The following is a 21,539-nucleotide window of genomic DNA, read 5'->3' on the forward strand; positions in this document are numbered from 1 at the left end:
TCAAGGTAGCTTCACCTGTGTAAATACATCTGCGCTCTCCTCTAGGAGTGCTGAGCAACTGTGCTAGTCGCTCACTGATCTTTCCCAGATTCTGTACATTTGTTGCTGCTTTTCTTTCAGGGAGAACTTGAAAGAATTAAAACATGAGAGGTGTAGGAATATTAAAATGCTCTTGGGGTAAATGTTAGGGTGAGACTTGTTTGACTGATACACACAACTTTAGATAGAAATGGAGATTGGATAAAATATCTTATGTTGAATTATTATCTGAGTTTGTTTTCAGTAATTTTTCTCATTTAGACTTTTAATGGTTGCTGTAAAGGCAGGCAAGTGTCTGATGGGCAGCCAAGAGCAGTTTTAAAGCCTTGTTAATCAAAGTATACTGTAATATTCTCTTATAGAGGGCTACAAAAACCATTTGTAGCTTAGAAGTAGCCAACACACCTTGTCTGCCAAGGCAGGTGTTTCATGCATGCTCTTCGCTTCCCTGCACCCCCTAGAGTGAAACACATATCTATTACAGTTTCTTGTTCTCTGCTGATAGCTCCATTTCCCCGAGGAGTTCCATAACATCTTTCACAATCCTCAACAAGAATCATTCTCAGATTCATGGTTTTCTTTCTCCAGTGAAAGAATTTCAACAGCTTTTCTTTGACCATATGTTCTGTCGGGGTGAGGGGAGAGCCAAGAGGAAGGGCACAAGAAAGGAGGAAGAGTGAGCAAATACTTAGTGTATTTAATGCATGTTTTGTAAAAATTGAACTACATAGCTTGTGGGTAGTAATAGAATGGAAAAGACAGGAGGAAAATGGAAGGAATAACACTGATTAAGTTGCATTGTGCTCCTAACCTGGCTTGTGGAATTGAAATGCCTTTGTTCAACCACTTAATAAAACTAATAAAAATAAAATAAAGGCTAAACTCAGTAGCTTAGTACAGGGATCCTTTGCTATCTTCTCTCTTCTTTCTCTCCCTTTTCCAGTAACTTGAAATGAAGGCTCTGCTTCATATACATTATGATCATTTAAGTTTTGCTTTCTGTCATGTACTTTACTTACTTCAAACTGATGATTTCCTTATCAGTGAAGATCTAGTTAAAAGTCCTCTGCTCAGGAACGTTGCCATTTCTCCCAGCACAGAGTAATTAGTCTCAGAGTAATTAGTCTCATAAGTTCATAGATCTTGGCATACTTTGTAACAGTTCTGTTCTGTGCTTTTCTTCCTCCCTCCACAGATTGCTCTTCAAAAATGTGTCCCTTACTTTAAGTGTGCATCTTAGGAAGCAAAGAAGGACCTCACTAAGCGTTTTACAATGGATGAATGAACGGATAGCTTGGAGTCCAAGGCAAGTACAGAAGAGAAGAAAGCACATATACAAAAAAAAAGTTTCTATTAGTATAATGAAGGGTAAAGACCTGGATATGAAAGAAGAATTTGCATGGCATATATCACTTGATAGTGCATTAATTTACATCTATTATATGTATGACAAATATGTCAAAGGATCAAAAATAAGCGTTAGAGATTAGAAGGTAAAGCCCTGAAGGCCTGCAGTGGTAATGATAATTCTTTCAGGATAATTGAAGAAGACAGCTCAAGTGACCATTAAAGACCACCAAAGATTACACGTAAAACACAGCAGAAAAGTAGGTAATGATTCTGTCGCTATAATTAAAATAATTTTTTCCTAAGCTAAAAACACTGATAGACTGCAGTTAAACAGTTTTAAACTCTGATTGTTTTGGAATCTGAATTGGCTCTTGTGTTCTGTATGAGTTTTTAGATTTCCTGTCCTTACCAGAATTGCAAGGTAATTTGTGTCCATTTTGTTAGCTCAAATGTTCTTGATGTAATGAGCCACAGAACTGGACAAGATTTAGGAGCGTCAAATGAGATATATGAGAAAAATAAATCTTCTAAACTTATTATTAGTCTGTGTAAACTAAGCCAAATGGACTAAGCATATATTCTAGAACAGAAAATCCTTAATTTCCCATGCTTTAATACTAAAAAGGAGTTTGAAAAACTAGTAAGTGTGTTCTACTTTTGTTTTTTTCTTTTACTTCTTCTGGGTATGAGTCCAAGGATGATAAATGTGTCCTGTGTTTTGAGTTTGTAACCAAAGACTGACTCAGGATACTGGTTCAGAAGTCTAAAGTTGCAGACTTTTGGCATCCGTTGCTTTAGCATTGTATTTGCTTTGTTCATTGCTGTATAGGCTATTTAACTTTACTGATCTTTACATTTTAACTGTAAAATATGACGCGTGTGAGCTGCCTATGATCTCATGCAAGAGCAGAAAAGTTATGGTAAATCAGCTGTAGGTATCTTTGGCTTAATGGAAAATGTTCAGTTATGACTGTAGTCTACACTTTGAAAGAGGAGGCTATTTTCTTCCTTCTTCAAATGCTACTTTTAAAAACCTCAACAAACAATTTTAAAAATAACGAAAGCCATAACTTCAGGCCATCAATCAAAAAATAACCTAAAACAAGCATCATAGAATTGGGGTGGAATGTTTGATATTAGTCTCTAGGGATATACTTGCAAGCTCAGTTTGTTGGCAGCTCAATGTCTTGTGTAGAAAGGTCAAACATGAATTCTCTTGAGGGCTGATGAACTATTCTCCCATGAAACAAAACAGCTGACTAGAGCTTTCTATCTGGTTAATCTGTTTCTGTGGATCCTAACAAAGCAAAATAAAATAATAAAAAAGCACTTTGTATAATTTTCCTGGACCAACTATATTCAGAAGCATGCAGTTATGGTAGCCATTAGTAACATAGAGGCAAAATACAGTTCAAGATGAAACATAAGCATAACAACATCTTATGAAATGTTATACTATAAACAGTAAAAATGTAGGACTCTTAAAATACATAGGTTTAACATAAGTTTTTAAGTTTGTTTGTTTTTTTCCACTAGCTTATAAACATGTTTTCAGGACAAGCGTGTTCTTACCCTTAAGGATAAAAATAAATTATCTGGATTTATCTCTAAGCAAATCTCAATTTTCTGCTTTTAAAACTCAACATCAGATTTGCCTCTGTAATTCTTATCCCAAAGGAGCCGTAATCATTTTAAAGAAGGTAGGTTGAGTGTGCCCTTTCTAGGCTATTATCCTGTACAGATGCTCTGGAAAAGAACATGCAGTTCCTACGTGGTCACGGGGGCTCCTGAAGGCATACTTAAGGCTTTGTTATAGACAAGGAACTGAGCCTAAATAGATCATTTTCCTAATAGTATTTCACATAGCTCAGCACATCATTTTTCATGTAGGAACCCCAAATTGACCCTATTTCCTATGGATGAAGTCGATGAGGACAATCCAGATTGAATATGAGGCAATGAGGAGTCCCACTCCTTTGCATGCACTCTGAAATTCCTTGCAGCTTCACTGGTCCAGGTTTTTATTTTGATTTTTGTGTTTGGTCTTCCTTTCTATTTGGAGACCATTATTGTCATGTTCATTAACATAACTGAACATAGGCTGTAGCCTTGGGAAGAGAAGTCCATTGACCCTACTACATCAAACTGTTCCACCTCTCTCCTTGTATGACAAATACAAATTCAGTTGACAATAAGTAGGACCTGCCTTGTTGACACTGAGACTATTGAGAAAGGGCTTAAACTGTAATCCAGGGCACATCTATCAGCAGAATAATTCATCAGACCCAGGTATCTGGGTAAAATTGGCCACGTGAAAAATTATACAATGGTCTGGGAGATATTCATGATCATAAAAGGAAGTAGATGGTCAGTAATATCAAAAGTATCTTGAATAAAACTGATGGCAATTTATGAGGAATTCTTGCTCTATGGAATATGAAAATGGCTCAAGGCCAGGAAACAGGCATGAACATCTCTGCCTTGTAATGTCCCACCAAGGTTCTCATGCTTCCTTTTCCCTTCCATGTAGGGGGTGGTGTGCATCTTTTCCTTCATTTTTAATGAAGTCTAGACACATTGGCCAAGTGAAAGGATGTAAACATCCTATCTCTTTGCAAGTCTACCAGCAGTGTTGCTGAAGGGTGTAGACAGGGATAGGATTCACTTTCATGTTACATCTTTTCACTGTGGTCTCAAAAGCATCATCAGACTCTCACTTAGTCAGCGGAGAATTAAAGAGAATGGAAGTAGATTTCAATAACCAGAGCTCTCTCCAGCCTTTCACAGACCTGGGAGGGTATTCAACTCCAGACACCCTGAGTCCATTATCCCTCTATCAGAAGGGCTCATGGGAAGGTATATGCACTTTTTGACATATGCATTAAATTTCAAATCCACTTCCAAATCCTAAACTTCCATTGACAATTTCCAAGACTTGGGGGGGGCGTAGGTCATAGTAACTTTATACTAGTAACTTAAGAGGCATTTTGACAAATATATATATGCATATGTTTAGAAAGTGTATTTATAGACAATGTTTTATAGCAAATAAGCTAATGCATATCAAGGTACCATAAAATTAGTAGAATTCATACAAATATGAACATTATCAAGAAGTATATAGAATATAAAGCAAGCACAGTTGGGAAATGACAAATAATCTAAGAATATTTATTTACATATAATTTATTATTCTGATAGTTCTGTAACATTAGTATTTATCAAAACCTCAGGCACTGGTGGCTCACACCTGTAACCCTAGCTGCTTAAGGAGGCTGAGATATGAAGATCACGGTTTGAAGCCAGCCTGGGCAGGAAAGTCCATGACACTCATCTCCAATAAACTATTCAGAAAAATCAGGAAGTGGCTCTGTGGCTCAAGGGGTAGAGCACTAGCTTTGAGTACAAAGGGACTCAGGAATAGTGCCCGGGCCTTGAGTTCAAGCCCCAGGACTGGATATTAAACAACAACAACAAACACACACACACACACACACACACACACACACACACACACACACAATGTGGTTTCCCCTCAACTAATTTAAAAATATCTGGAGTCATTCTTTTTTTGTGTTTGGTGGTTCCCATTCAAGCTACCACTCTACCATTTCAGCCACAACTCAACTTATGGATTTGGGGGTTAATTAGAGTTAAATGTCTCAAATATTTTTCTGCCCAGACAGCGTGAGCCATAATTCTCAGGTCTCAGCCTACCCAGTAGCTGGCATTAAGGAATGAGCCACCAGGTCCCTGCTAAAGTCACTCTTGAAGAAACCACATAGATAGGAAAGGCAGTAAGATTTAGGTTTTACTGCAAAGCCTTTTTTGTACCTCCGGACATTTGCATTGAGTGTGAAAGTTGCTTATTTCAAAACTTGAATTAAGTCTTCAAACATCTATGTTCTCATCGAATTGCCTGCCTTGCTCACGAAAGGCAAGAACTAGAGAATTCACTTTCAAGTTGTTATTCTAACAAAAAAATTAAGTTCAAAAGACTATTTCTAGTCTTTTTTTTCCCCAGAAAATTGAAAACAACCAGAATATGTCACTCTAAATATAATTTTGAAAATATTTATTAGAGAATCCTCAGTTAATCCAAATGAACTTTTAACAATCTCCTTTAAAAAAAAACCTCATAAATTAGCAATGAGTAGCCTACTTAAGACCAAGTTTAGTTAAATAAAAGTTAAAGAGATAGATTTCCTTTAAAATTAGATGCCAGTTTAGTGACCCATTTAAAGACATTCTTATATTTGGCACTATTTTGGTCATTTTGTATAATTTATGACTCAGCTTAGCTTGGAATGATCTTGTTTTCTCAAGAAGAAAGAATTTTCACACTGAAACAAACTAGTTGTGTAACTAATATTTTCTGCAAATGATTACTGAACAAGGAAGAAGAGAAGGAGAAAATAGAGGAAAAAGGAACAAAGAGAGGATAAGGGAGACCAAGAGAGAATTGTTACAGAAAATCAGGGAAAAATCTTCTATATTGATGGTAAAGACACAGGCTCTTAGTCATGTCATTTTCCTTTCTTACATATTAATTAGCATCAATTAATTATACTAGGGGATTTCTACTTCACAAGTCTGTAATGTATATAATTATCTCATCCTCTCCACTCTTCCTCAATCCTTTCTCCCTTCCCAAAATTATATCAGCAAGTTTCCTTCCTTCTAAAAATGCATTTAATCCAAACTCAGTTTTGCAGGAGCACTAAATCTAGGAACTGGGGAGGATTTTTCAAAAGCCTACTTTGTTCTCTGCTTAGCAATTCTCCACTAACAAATGAGAAAAACTGAGTTCGTTGGGGGTACTTTCTCACCTCTCTCTTTCCTCTCTTTCTCTTAAATCTGACAATACAGCAAGCAAATATGCTTCAGCCAGAATTCAGGATTCCAAATATGTATGTAACAGAAACCATTTATTTCACTTTGTTTTTTACATATAGCCCCTCTGCTAGAGGGGCTGGGGATATGGCCTAGTGGCAAGAGTGCTTGCCTTGTATACATGAAGCCCTGGGTTCAATTCCCCAGCACCACATATACAGAAAATGGCTAGGAGTGGCGCTGTGGCTCAAGTGGCAGAGTGCCAGCCTTGGGCAAAAAGAAGCCAAGGACAGTGCTCAGGCCCTGAGTGAGTCCAAGCCCCAGGAATGGCAAAAAGAAAAAAAAAAAAAAGAAATCTGCCAGAACAACAACAACAGAAAAAAAAACATACAATAACAAGATTATTTGCAAAGAACATTGGTTACTATTCTGACTTTTTTGAAAGAGAAAAGTATGAAAGTTCTCTTCTTATTTGTATCTGTCATTCCAGGTTTTAATTATTGACCAGATCACAGCCAGAGAGGTTCATCTTAGACCTGAGTACAGCTGACTTTCTATAAGAAAACAAGGTCTTCCAGAGGAAGTACTAGAACCTTCCAGCAAGGCAATTCAATTGTGTTAGCTTAGATAAGTTCTATGGGGGACAGGTTCATTGTTATAGCTCTACACATTTCTGCTACATCCCAATCAATCTCATTGCTTGTATCATGCTCCATTGCCTCTCTCACCCCCAAAATATCACCTCTAAAATAGCATTTTTTGTTTATTTTTCAGAGCTGCAAACAATCTATTTGACAGTATTTAATCCTTCATCCTCATCAGCCTAACCCTACCTGCTTGTCCCATCTGCCTGCCTTTCTCTTTCTTCTCCTCTTATTGATCAACAACTTTGAAGATGATTCAGGTTTAATTATTTATTATTATTATTCAGTTGCTTCGGAGGCTGGAAAGAAAAGCTCCAAACTAGACTTGGCTTCATTTTTTGGATCATCAGTAAAAATGAAGTAATGATACATAGATATATGGGTATATATATGTACATATATACTTATATATGTATTACTACATATGTATGTATATACACTTATATATACACACATCTCTACGCACACGTGGGTATGTGTGCAGTATGATAGTGCCTAGGCTAGGACGAGAGGGTGGAGGTTGATGTTATCTGCTTGTTTGTTTTCAGTATTTTTGAAACAGAGCACTGTACCTCACACTAGAATGTGATTTTAATACACATAAAGTAGAACTATATTTGGTGCTTTGTGTCATCACTAATCAATAGTTATAAATTATTCTTTAACAGTTCAAAATTTATTGGTTATGATGATGGTTGGGCATCATCCAATATTTAAGGCCAAATTCCATTTAATTTTTGTCTGTTCTCAGTCTCAAAAGATTTAGGCATATTTGTTTCACAGCACCTGTCAAAGAAAGAATATTATAGCCAGGGGACTCTAGCCTTCATTCAGCAGTTGTATGTTTATAGCTTTAGAAACACAAGCTGTTGGTATCAGGTTTTTATGCTAATTCTGTATATAGAGAAGTGGGGACAATCTATTACCCGCCTTTGGAAGCTGAATGTTCACAGAATTTGTTGACAAATATTGGTTAGTATTTAGCATTACTTTTACTTTTTATCTTAAACATCTCTCCTGTGCAAATGAGTCATACAAAGCAAACCTCAGTGTTGTGTCCATTACACCTATAGCAGAGCCCCGTACAAGTGTCAAATGAGTGCAGATGTCTGACTACAGACAAGTCTTCAGAACAAAATCAGCATTCATATTCTGATTTATAAAGAAACCAATCCAAGATCAAGAAACCAATCAAGATACTTGGCTTTGAATCACACTATTACTGGAGGTGTATTAATTCAAGTCTTCTGCATAGCATTGAAGGAAGACATACTCAATCTGGCCCCCATCAGTCAATGAGTCTTATTTTTTTTAAGCAACCTTCTGAACATGTGTGTTTTAGTTCTGTAGATTTTGTTAAATCTCTCAAGTATTAATGTTGGGCCAGCAATCGTGTTTGGCAATGAAGGTAAGACTAGGAGTCAGCCAGTGAAAAGTTAGCATGTGGGCGGGAGAGATGATCCGGCGGGAGAGATGATCAGGCGCATGCATCATTTCCTCCCTAACTTTTCTACCGGATTAAACTCTGGCTTGTGTTTTCGTGGCTCCCCATTCTCTACCACTCACATTATTTCTGCTAATGGTTTTTCTGCACATCAGAAAATGCAGGCCCGGAAGTAGGAACTAGCCTCCCGGTGACTGTTGTATTCCCAGTATCTACTGAGCAAATAGACATCCACTGATGGACAGACAGGAGTAAAACAGGTGGAAGGTGTGGAAAGGCTGTGGAGTAGGCACAAGGTGCACTGCAGTTTCGAAATCATTGTTTCCTAACTTTAGGCAGAGCTTCTTTTACAACTATGCTCAGAATATAGAGTAAAAGAGAGGCTCTAAGAAAAAGTGGGGAAGTTTCACAAGCAGAAGGCAGGCTGAAGTTGGGGAGGCAGTGGACAGACACAAGGAGAGTGGACTCAGCTTGAGTGGGTACTAAAGCAGGTGCTGAGGGAACACACTCTCCACAGCATTCGTCCACACCTGAATCACTGAGGGCCATTTTCAGAACTATTGCTCCATGTCAGGGCTACACCTTGCTGTGAATTCTCTGGGGCCCACTCTTTTCTTCTTGGTCAACTGAAGACAACCACTGAGAAGGCAGATCTGTGACACATTCCAGCAGCTAAAAATCTCTCTTGCTTGGCATTTTGACAATTTTCATGGATGACTTAAACTTAAAACAGACCAAGAATTTTGTTGTTGTTGTTTGAAATAAACATCATATGAGAGAAACTTGGTTTCCCCCTTGGTTCTGTGCTTGCCTTTTATAGGAATATTTCTTTACTGAATTGAGGATGAAAAGTCTCTCCCTGGGCCCACTCATTTCACTCCATTCCAGTCACTTCACTGATACATAACAGGGCAAAGGGGCACTTTGAAGCCCTGCTGGCACTCTCTCAGGGCAGCTACCCAGTCTATGAACACACCCACAGGCTGTTTGTTGTGTTGTATGTGTACAGCTACTGACATGAGGAAGAAAGAAGAGAGAATTACATATACCTGTGTTGTTTTTAATCAGGATGTTAAATAAAGAAGCACACAGGATTTCTTTATTATTTTAGTTACTAAAGTTTGAAAGTAAGGAGAGCAAATACATGATGTATATCGTTGTTGGCAAGCTCCTTGAATCAATCAAAAACCAAAAGCAAACAAAGTAATATATACTATTCCTTAATTGGAACAACTGCCAATTTATATTTTCAGTGCTTTATGGAATTCAAATTTGTTATCAGTTTTCTCTTTGTTAGAGTTTATTTGAATTTTGAGTATCAGGTTCCCAGATGGAATTATGATAGTGCTGTATATTGTATCATTATTGCTTTGGGGGACTGTAATTGAGCCATAGCCTGTTGTCATTTATTTTTTCCCAATAGGGTCTCATGCTTTTTGCCTGATGTTGGCCTTGGTGTATGACCTTCTTCCCTGTCTGCTTCCTAGGTGGGATTATAGACTTATACCACCACACCTGGCACCCTTTTTCAACAAACATTGAATTTTTTTGTGTCTAAGTGAATAATACCATCAATGAAATACTTAAGTTGTATTTTAATAGGTATTTATAGTTTATAAAGAGCTTTTCTGTATATTATCCAGAATAAAACTTCTTAATACTTAATTTAGTTTAAGATGTTTATCGAGAATAGAACTTCATACTACTTAATGTAGTTTAAGAAATTCTTTAGCATATAATAAAATTCACACATCTATTCTTTGAAAACTATACATGTGCATATGCTCACAGAAGTTTCTCAAACTCTGGCAAGTAGGGTTCTTCGAACCATGTCTAGAATAGAGGTCTGCAACTGTCGCTTTAGGGCCACATGTAGCCACAAACTGTGTTTGGATGACTGACCTGAGGCTGAAGCACAACATCTGTACAATTAATTAATTATATAAGTACTTTGAACAATCTCCTGACCTTGTGCTTAGTAGAAAGGTGGCACCTCACCTGAGCCATCATAATAGCCCTTTCTTGTTTTAGTTATTTTTTTCATGTGAGTCTGACATTTTTCCTTACTGCTAGCTGCATACGGAAATCCTGCTACTTATGGCATCCAAAAGAGCTGAGGGCATAGACATAAACTACTATACCCAGTTTGTTAGTTAAGATGAGGCCTTTCTAACTTTTTTGATTGACTACCCTGAATTGTGATCCTATCTATCTCTACTTCCCAAGCAGTTGAGAAAGCAAGCATGAGCTATCATATCCAGTAAAGCTTTAATATTTTGAACTAACAACAATAATAATCATTATCATCAACAAAATAATAACTTTGGCACATGAATATATAGAGCCTTTCAATATTTCTAAATAAAGTTTTATACAAATTCAGTGACAATAATTCACTAGCACACTGCTTATTTAGCAGCTACAATGGTAGCAATGAGTAGATTTGAGGCCCAACATATTTATTGCCTAGCTCTTTATAGAAAATATTTATTGGTTCTTGACCTAAAGTTTCAAAGTATAGTTTGTGCTTTAAATGGTACTTAGCTTAGTGGTTGCTAAGTATGTTTAAGTTAAATTGGGGTTTGAAATTTAATTCTATATACTACTTAGAAGAATATAGAGTAATTTGCTAAATTACTTTAAAAATAATTCTAGAAATCACTTGTATGGTGCTTATAATAGTATTTTGCATAGTGTGCATGGTATGGTAATATTACTTTAAATGTAAAAATGTTAAGCAGGATAATCAGTGTGAGCTCAAATGCATAAATACTTTCTTTTCTTCCTTTTTAATTATCTTTAAGTAGTTGTTTAAAGGATTTTCAATCTAACATGTCAGTTTTTGACTAAATTGCATCTTGATCAATGGTACGCCTTTCATCATTCTCCTCCATCTCTCCCAGGTTTACCCATCTCCTCAGTTTACTTGGTTCTACATACACATAGAGTCATTGAATATTAGGCCTGCATTTACCTCCCCTTCCTCTCTCCATTTGTCTGTCTCCTCCTCTGCTGTCCTCACCCTCTAACTCTCACTAGTACACATTCTAGCTTTCTGGTATTCATTTTATTAACAATAAGTTAGTCATACCAAATACACAAGTATATTTTTTGAAATAGGAAACAAATTTTGAAGAAAACATTAAGCAAGTAAATCATCTGGACTGAGTATATGGAGTTTTAAAAAGGTTTACTTTTTAGTATTTGCCAAATTGAACATTATAAAGTATCACTTTGATAAAAAGGACAATATTGAACAAAATTAGAGTGCAGTTGTTCAACATTTTAAAATTATTGGTCAAGGGTTAGAATGTTTTCTGGTAGTATAATTACAAAAATGTTCTGGAGAACAAATGAATAGTTTTAATATAATTACACATTTGTAAGTCATTTTTAAAAACATAAACCTTAGAGTGTGACAGCTTAGTGTCAGCTGCTTGTAAGTTTTTTTTTCAAGTGCAAATTATGCCCATATAACCCACTAATGGTTGCATTGATCTGATGAGAATGCACAAAAGCAGAGCCAAATACATAACTGAGTGGGAGGTGGGTGATCAGGATTATCTAGGGAATGTAGCAGCTGAGACCTAAGAGATGACAGTAGTTGAGGTAAATTATGTCTGGCTGCAGACTGTTTTATAGGAAAGCATCTAGAGAAGGCTGGCAGTAAAAAGCTATTTGTTGAAGGTCATTCAGTATTGTCCAAAAGGTAGGGGGGTGTGTGTGTGTGTGTGTGTGTGTGTGTGTGTGTGTGTGTGTGTGTGTATGAGTAGAGTAGTAAAATCCAATTTGGAACAAAATATAGAGGCTAAATCATTCAGCGTTCTGACATGTAATAATAGTAATTAGGGATTAAAGTATACTTTTTGTCAGGTAGGGCGACACATAATCTTAATATAAAAATGTACTCATTCCTTATATCAAACCTAAGGGTACAACATTTATGACATTTATTTTATGGAAAACGTAAACCAGACACATAGAGGCTATGTGCTTCTCTACCAAAGTGTTGGGTCACGTTATACTGTGACCTGAATTCCAGCCTGTCTCATATACACCAGAAGAAGGATGTAGAATAAAAATCCATGTTCCTCGGTGTGGCCAATGAACTAATAATGACGTAGCAGGGGCTTCCTGGCTGGCAGGGTTATGGCAAGAACATATCCTCCATGGTTTTCAGAGCCACTCAGAAGATCCGATCAAGGACTCACCCACAGATATGCCCTCCTTTCCTTAGAAGATGCTCCCAACACTTCCAAAGGGTTTCCCTTTGATGACCATAAAAGTGGCAGCAGCCAGGCACTGGTGGCTCACATCTGTAATCCTAGCTACTCAGGAAGCTGAGAGCTGAGGATTTTGGTGCAAAGCCAGCCTGGGCAGGAAAGTCTGTGAGACACTTACTTCCAACCACCAGAAAGCAAGAAGTGGAGCTATGGCTCAAGTAGAGAGCACCAGCTTGTTCCAAAATGCTACTGGACAATGCCTAGGTCCTGAGTTCAAGCTCTAGTCCTAACACACACACACACTCCTGGGGCTAACCTGATGCCATATGCAAATGACTAGGTAGTTGTCCAGCAAAGCAGAGCCCTTACCTGGCATGCCTCTGTAGTGGACAAATTACTTTTTGGTTCCCCAAAGGTCAGGACCTAGGTTTGGGATTACTTAATCTCTAGGAGGAACATGTGAGTATTCATATCAGCACATCCCAAAGACGAGGCAATCTTAACACTCAGTTGTTACATAAACTTACAGTATGTTATCCACCAACCAGTCTGTCAGAGTTTGAGCCAAACCAAGCACAATGCAAACTCCAATCAATGACCTATCTGCTCTTCTTGATCCCTTCATGAAGGCTGAAGGAAGTAGCTTGCCCTCTGGGCTGTGGCACTTTGGCACAAGTCGCTTTGTGCCTTGTCCTATGGGTATTCTTCAGCTTTCCTAGGCTTCCATGCCCTGCTGGATTTTTTGCTGGAGAAACCAGAGATATCAAACACTAACACGCCTGCGTGAACTCTGAAGGATGGCTGAAATAAACTGAAATGCCGCACCATAATGTCCTTCTGTCCACCACATCTTTCTCCTAATAACCATTTCTATCACTTTCACTGTTTCCCACCCTGCTTAAATTTTTCTCTGCTTGGACACAAAGGGCTGAGGAGAGTGGTGCCGACTTCGTAGTGACAATAGAATTAATATCACCCTGGAACTTGTTAGAAATGCTAAAAAGATAGGCATTTGCAGAGCCAGAACCTTCCTTTCAACAAAATGTAGAAATGATTCTGAGCACCATAAAGCTTGACAGGATGTGTTTGAATTGAGTACATTGTTTCCTGGAGAATCAGTTTCCTGAACTGAATTTGGGCATTCATGTATTCTGTGGAGAGCCCAATGGGAGAGGACAATTCTAGAGTCAGAGAGGCTGGTGAAGGGGCTACTGTGACACTTGCAAAGATGGCAGTGGCGAAGGAAGGAAGAAGTCAACTGAAGAGGTATAAGTTCATCCTCAGTTTCCAGATTGCCTCACTGGCTGGGATCATGGTGTCACTTACTGTATATGATGGTTCCTGGGGTCCTGTGGACATACAGTGGAAAAAACAAAGAAAACACTGTACCTTTAGATTGCAATGAAGAGGGTTGAGAGTACCGTGGGACAGCCAGGTGGAACTATTTAGCCAGGGCTGAAATGATAAGAGGAAAATGGTATGAGCTATGTGGGTATGTGGGAGGATGTCCCCCAAGAAGTTTATAAGAATTTTTGACTGGCATGCCTTTGATGTCCTTTCTCCACAGTGAGTTTGCTGTTTATTTGATTTCTGAGAAGAAAGTTTATTAGTTCTGTCTGATTCTTCAGGGAATCTGTGATCCTAAGACAGTTTGATTTAGAGGTGGATAAACACCCACACCAATCATTTTAAGAGGATTTGAGGTTTGGGTGAAGCATTCTTCTTCCTCTCTGTCCTTTGTGTCAGCTCTTCTAGGTTACTATGTGGTAACCAAAAAAACTGATGACCAAGGAAAAAATAATTACAAGAACATGGAAATGTATGCTTTGTTTAGTTGGCATCTGATTCATCGTGTCCTTTGTAAGCTCAACTATTTCGCTTACTTTGTTTTTATTTATTTATTGTCAAAGTGATGTACAGAGGGGTTACAGTTTCATATGTAAGGCAGTGAGAACATTTCTTATCCAACTTGTTACCTCCTCCCTCATTCCCCCTCTCCTCCCCCACCTCCCCACTCCTCACTTCCCTCCCCACCATGAGTTGTATAGTTGGTTTAGAGCATACAGTTTTGTAAGGATTGCTGTTGCATTTGTTTGTCTTTTATCCTTTGTCTCTATTTCATTTTTTAAAAAAGATTGTGCTTTCCCCATGAATAAAAGCAAGGCTTCTCGAAAATGTTGAAGATAAATACTTGTCTTCAAGATTATAAATAGAAAAATTTCTGGGGCAGGCTAGGAAACCCAAATTAATCCAGTTTCAATAAAAAATATTGTTGGCAGGCATAAAAAATAAGATGTAAGATGGTGTCAGGATGGTGATAGCACATTAAAACATAAATCTGCCAATCTAGTAGCACAGTTCCAGAATTGGCAGCTGACAGCCATATAGGAACTAAAGAACAAGTGTAGAAAGTAAACATTAAAGTTTACTTTCCCACCCAATCATTTAGGATACCTGCTTTAGACATACATCGTAATATACACATAAATATACCAGTCTGATGATAATGATCTTGTTAATTTTTAATCCATAGGTTTTGCTAATAAAGCTACTAGCAGTTCTTGTAGATGTGAAGTGAGAGCCAAAATGATTTGAGAATACTCTGACATTTTATGCATAAGAACTGTACATTTTCATTAATGATGTTTTAATTTCTACCTTTCTAAAATCCAAAATGACAATAACAATGAATGACAGATGGCAAAGAGGGCATGACTGAAAGGGTGTGAAACATTGACACATAAGATGCAGCGTTTTAGCTTAAATAACAGTTTCAAAAAGCAGCACTTTCGATGGATGTGATGTATTCTATCTGTGAGTGGGTTGTGCACAGACCTTTAACTCGATCTTTGTGTGCATCTATGTATGCCTATTTTGGAGTGTAGGCAGATTTTCCTTGGAAATAGCAAGACTTTTATTATTTCCTTTTACTTAAACACTTCTAATTGACTTTCAAGTATGCTCCTGAAATATAAGTTCAGTTATAAAATATCCTAAGTGATAAAGTTGTCAAATAACTGAAACCAAATGAAACCTGGAATCTCCCCTATCCCTTCTTATAACAGGGATACCCCCACATTAACACATTATAAAAACTCAGAAGGCAATTTAGACTCATCTGGACAATACTGTGTGTATGCGCATGGTATACAAAGTAGAAATCTGAAAAGCTCAATAAGTAAAATTCAATAATTCAGTTGCTTTAATTGGAAAAACATTTAAGTTTTCTTTTAGGCAGTTACTAGAAAATTTATTTCAAAGAATCTCTTATCCTTAAAAATTTTTCAGAAATTAAAATACACAGAAACAAAACAATAGAAACATGTACAGAAAACTCACTTTGTCTTAAAGCTGCTTCTTCCTGCAATTTAAACAGCATGAAAGAAGAATATACGCTGTTTCTCCTCCAATACATATGCATACCAATTCCAAAAGGAGCAGAATGAGGCACTGCAAGTGCTATCCAAGGACCCCTCCCAATCACAGCCTTCTTAACACTGAAGGAAAAGAAAAAAATAGAATCTCTGTTTCCTCCAAGTCTGTGACGTATGCACATAACTAATTCCCACTAGGCTGAGGAAAAAATGCTCCTTGTCAATTTCTACTTAAAATTACAAATAACAGAATCTTTGCAGGACGTCCTTTAAAGGGAAATTCTGCCAGTGTCTTTGAAACATCTGGAGAAGCTCCAAACTTTTTTAAATGCACATTTATACATACCCATACACAGCTGAGAAATTGCCACTGATTAGACTAAATTAAGGGGATTCTCTAAAATGATTCAGTAGCTTCAAATTCCTTTGGTTAGTCTGCTCCTAGCTTTGTTCTCTGGTGGCGATCAGAAACTTCCTTTTAGGTTAAAATGGCCTGAACTGCAGATGGCTTCTGTGGATTTAGAGTGGAAGAGAAGAGTCACTGTGTTCTTACCTGTGGAGTTCTTGGTATTTGGAGAGGTGAACTCTGGCTTGTGGCCTCTGTGACTTCTTTCCTGGGAGATTTGGGAACTTTGAGGCTCGGTTGTGTCTAGATTAACTCAGGATCGTTGCCTGCTCTGCACCTACAGTCTGAACTTCTGCCCTTTCCCTGTGAGCTGGCCGCCATTGTTACATCATGTCCATGCTGTATGACCTCATTGAAGCTCAGACCCACCTGAAGAGTGGCCAGCGACATCACAGTTGGAATTGAAGAAAGGATTGGACACTGAACTAACCTACAACAGGAATTCTCAGTGTTCACACTGATTTATTAAAAAATCTCCAGAATCTCCATTTCAAGTCATTTCTTTAGAGAGAAGATCTATTCTGCCTTGACTTCATCACCAGACCAAACTTGAACTGTTGGTATTCTAAATGTTAAAGGTATATATTAATATTTTCTGTTAGCTACATGAAATCAAAGACTTGAGATATGGAAATGTGGAGCCAATTATAACTATGTTTTATACACCTTGCTGATGAGTAAGATATTAAAATGATAACATTGTGATTGGCAACAACACATTCTGATCCAGTAATAGGACTGGAATGTAGTCTTCACTAAACATCTGCTTCAGGGACACTGTGCTTCCACTTATAGGCAAGGAAGCCGACAAGAGTTTTGGACCCCCATCATGTTTGGGGGTCACTGGCCTCCTAGTTTATGTGTGCCCTTTAAGAAGGCACTCACTGATTCAACTTTTGAAACTCCTCTGCCCTCCTCAGTTTAGTACAAATTCATCTTCCACTTGAACCACTCACCAAGAAGAAAAACAAAACGCTTCAGATTATGGCTCTTAAATGAAGAGTGCAGTCTTCAGTCTTACAGGAAATTTCTCATCTCTAGACACCCCTATCTTACCTAGTATCTGCCCCTTTGTTTGGGCAAGTCACACTCTTCTATCCCTGCTGTTAGCATTCTCCAACTCCTCACCTTGTATTTTCTCCTTACTCTTCCATAGATCTTCACCTCTGTTCAGAGCACTTCTGTTCCTATCAAACCATTTTACAGTTATGAGACTCCCAATCTATAGCCTCAGCTGACATCATTCTCCAAGATTCTAGGCATCTATCCTCTATTATCTGTTGGAATCTTTGTTTAGGTCAGTGGCGAATAAGCCTCCCCGCCACACACACCTTAGTTTGCTGTTTTCTCTCCTGGGCTTGGCATAGTCATTCACATGACATCTTAAGCTCCTTCCATTATTTGTTCTCCATCAGCCTCAACCTTGCCCAACTTCTGTTGGTTCTTTTCTGTGAATTGACACCTCTCAGATTTGTCAGCTTCTCTCCATTCTGATCCTCACATTTATCATTCATAAAACAATTTGTATCTCAGTCTAGTCCCTTTCTATCCTTTCTTTACATCATTGCATAGAGAAATATTCATTTTAAAATATATACTTGTTGCTGGGTGATGGTGTCTCACACTTGGTCCTAGCTACTCAGGAGGCTGAGACCTGTGGGTCATGGTTTGAAGCCAGCTGCGTGGGAACTTCAGACTCTTATCTCTAATTAAGCACCCAAAAGCTAGAAGTGGAGCTGTAGCTCAAGTGGTAGAGCAATAGCCTTGAGCACACAAGTTCTGAGACAACACCCTGAATTCAATCCCCAGGACTGAAATATATACACATGTGCATGAGCACACACACACATACATTCCTATATACACACAACACATATGTGTATATATACACACACAATACACATATAGACATATGGTATGTTTATATTTGTATATACGTATATTTGTATACACATGTTGAATTAAAATGCTAATTGCAGAAAAATTAGGAAATATAACTTGCAAGGATAGCCATAGCCCAAAACTTCATATATGTTTTTAGAATTTCATGTATACACACATACACTAGCTACATAAGGAAATATTTAGGTGTTTGCGTAAATGTTTACATATGTGTATGTAGGTTTCAGTTACACAATATAATTGAGAAATCAAGACATCGCTGTGCATAGTTATAAAAGACAACATAGTTATAAAAGAGGGAGGCATATAAATTCATTTAACACAATTTTTACATAGCATAGGAGCCGTCCGAATGAAGACTCAGGCAGGAAACCATGTGTGTGTCTGTTGTGTACTTGGGTTTCACGAAAAGTAGACAGTTTTGAATTATGATTGACAGCTTGTGGTACAGCATGATCCAATTTTAATAAGCTAGAAGAAATTTAAGATGTTTCTTTTCCACAGGTTTAGAGAGGTTATCCCTTGAGTGAAGATCTTGTAACTTGCTTGAAGGAAAGAGGAAGAATTAAGAGAAGCCAGAGAGACCCTGTGTTTCTTCAGTTTTCTTCAATACCAAGGTGGTATATTTTGGGATTGTTTGTTCTGAATTCTGATTTTTCACTAAAAAGACTGATTTTTGGAATGTAATATTAATCTAAAATCAAATAATAAATCAAATGATAAAAATAATTTCAATAGAAGGAGATACTGTAATAAAGTGTTTTGTTTTTTTTTAACCAAAAGTTATGTAAAATATTTATAGAACATGAATCATGAAGATTTAGATTTAGGTAGGAAAAAGAGAAGAAAAATGTAGCACATTCACTATACATTCATTTGCACATACTAAATACAATTTAAGCAACTCTATTTTCTATACTATTACGCCTTCAAGCACTCCTGCAAGCTTACATGTTTATGACGTAGGTTAAGAGCTACAGGTTCTACACGCAAACAACTTGACAATGTGATTTTACTATTGTAAACAGCAAGAAACCAAAAACAACAAAAAACAAAACAACAAAACCAACTTTATGACTTTTGTTTCATCTTGACTAGTCATATAATGGACTTTTTTCTCTGACTAGTCAAAAATATTCCAGTTAAGATGGTTTCTTTCTGTGCAAGTGCCTTCTCTTTGTTCCTCTTTTACTGGACAAGGGGGGAAAGGCTTATATGCAGTTTTTGTCTGGTTTTACTTCTCAGAAAAGATAATATTGATTGCACAAGTACTATGTCCAACTTGGTGGATTTTGATAAGTTATCAAGTGGAAAGATAAGAGCAATGCTCTTTCTACAAAGCAAACCCAATCACCTTATTTCCATGATGGATTTAATCTCTGGTCTTTCCACTTTACACTATGCCTCCCCAGACTACTTCTCATGTTTCTCATTTCTTAGTGCTCCCCAAATGTCTCATTATTCATGTGAGTCTATGTCACAATAATTCTGCACCTCTCTTAATTGCATTGAGAAATATGCCTTCTCTTCTCCCATTGCTTTGAGGACAATACTAGTTTTTCTTCTAGGACTCAGTTCTGGGGTTATACAAAGCCTCCTAGCTGTGAATGACTGAATATCATTTCTTCTCCTACAGCACCCTCTGCTTACTTTTATCAACACACTGTGAATGTTGATTTTTGCCTTCATGCTTAAAACTAACACATTTTCTTTTAAATTTTGCATTAGTATTTAGTATAACTGTCACAAAAGGTCCAGGAAGTTATTAAAAAGTTTTCCTTCCAATCTACTAAAATTTTACCATGCCTATTCCTACCTATTTTATACCTTTTCCTCACAACAAACACCAGACTTATCTTACTAAATTTAATAGATGCAATTAAAAACAAGTGTGGTAAAACAAGTAAACTAACACTAAGAATGTTAACTATGTTGGCTGGGAATGTGGCTTAGTGGTAGACGCTTGTCTAGCATGCATGAGGCCCTGGGTTCAATTCCTCAGTACCACATGAACAGAGAAAGCCAGAAGTTGCTCTGTGGCTCAAGTGGTAGAGTGCTAGCCTTGAGTAAAAGAAGCTCAGGTACAGTGCTCAGGCCCTGAGTTCAAGCTCCAGGACTAGCAAAAACAATAAACAACCTCCCCCAACTATGTTGTATTTGGTGCGTTATTTTCTCTTTGTGATGTACATGCAATAAACTTGTTTTCTGAATGCTTGGATATCAGAGTTTCTATTAAGGGTTTGGAGCCTCGCTATTATTTATTCTTTAATTTGCTTTAATGATTTTAACAGCCACTTTAACGATGTTTCCAGATTTGTATGAAAAATGTACATCATTGCCACATACCAGTGTCTCCCACATGTAATTCTAGCCATTCATGAGGATGAGATCTGAGGATAGTGGTTTGAAGCCAGCCCGAGGGGGAAAAAAATCCCTGATACTCCTATTTCCAATCAACAGCAAAAAGCTAGACATGCAGGTATAACTCAAGTCATAGAGCACCAGCCTTGAATAAAAATGTCAAGCAAGAGCATGAGGCCTGAGTTCAAGCCCCAGTGGCAGCACATTCATATAAAAATGTACATCTCAGAGGAATTATACACACATTTGGTCTTAATTTACTTATTGGTAGTACTGGGGTTTGAAATCAGGCTCTTGTGCTTGCAAAGAAGGCATTCTTACTATGTGAAACATGACTTCATCCTTTTTTTGTGCTGGTTAGTTTCAAGATAGGATCTCACTTTCTATTTCAGCTTCCCTTTGTAGATGGGATAACAGGCAAACACCTCTGTGTCAACTCATTATTGAGATGAGATTTCACCTAGGCTGGCCTTGAACTGCAATTCTCCTATTCTTAGTTTCCTGAAATAGCAAGGATCACAAGTATAAGACACTGGTGCCCATCTCTAATATGTGAAGTCACCTTCTACATTTCCTGGTTTTAGTAAAATGAAGCAAATCTTCCACCCTCTACTTCCAAGCAATTCACAAACACATAAATTAGGTTTTATTTATGTTTGTGCTTGCAATGGGCTTTGAATTCAGGGCTTGGACTCCCTGAGTTTTTTTTTTTTTTCCTCAAGGCTAGCTCTCTATCACTGGAACCACAGCTTCATTTCCAGCTTTTGGTGATTAATTGGATATAGAAGTCTCACAAACTTTCCTGCCCAGGCTGGCTTCAAACCATGATCCTCAGATCTGTTTCCTGAGTAGTCAGAATTACAGGCATGAGCCACATGCAGCCAGCTACAAATTAGTTTTTGTGAGAGAAAATGCCATGTGGGTCGGGGTTAAATGGCATCTCAGAAAACAGTCAATTGCTCC

At 37.6% G+C, this 21,539-nt stretch overlaps 1 protein-coding gene across 2 annotated transcripts in view; it reads right to left on the reverse strand.

The window, feature by feature from the left end:
* The window catches only part of Fhl5 (four and a half LIM domains 5), a 45,264-nt gene extending 28,756 nt beyond the window's left edge, over positions 1-16,508 (reverse strand). The window contains exons 1-2 of one of the 2 annotated variants that reach the window (XM_048353807.1): positions 16,461-16,508; positions 13,923-13,988 (exon numbers count right to left, since the gene is read on the reverse strand). The gene's annotated coding sequence lies outside the window, so the exon portion shown is untranslated. Of the gene's footprint in view, positions 1-13,922; positions 13,989-15,872; positions 16,006-16,460 lie in introns of those variants that run through there. The other variant, XM_048353806.1, reaches the window with a different exon arrangement.
* Between the last annotated feature and the right edge of the window lie 5,031 nt (positions 16,509-21,539).

Source organism: Perognathus longimembris, chromosome 9, assembly GCF_023159225.1.
Source record: "Perognathus longimembris pacificus isolate PPM17 chromosome 9, ASM2315922v1, whole genome shotgun sequence".
NCBI lineage: Eukaryota > Metazoa > Chordata > Mammalia > Rodentia > Heteromyidae > Perognathus > Perognathus longimembris.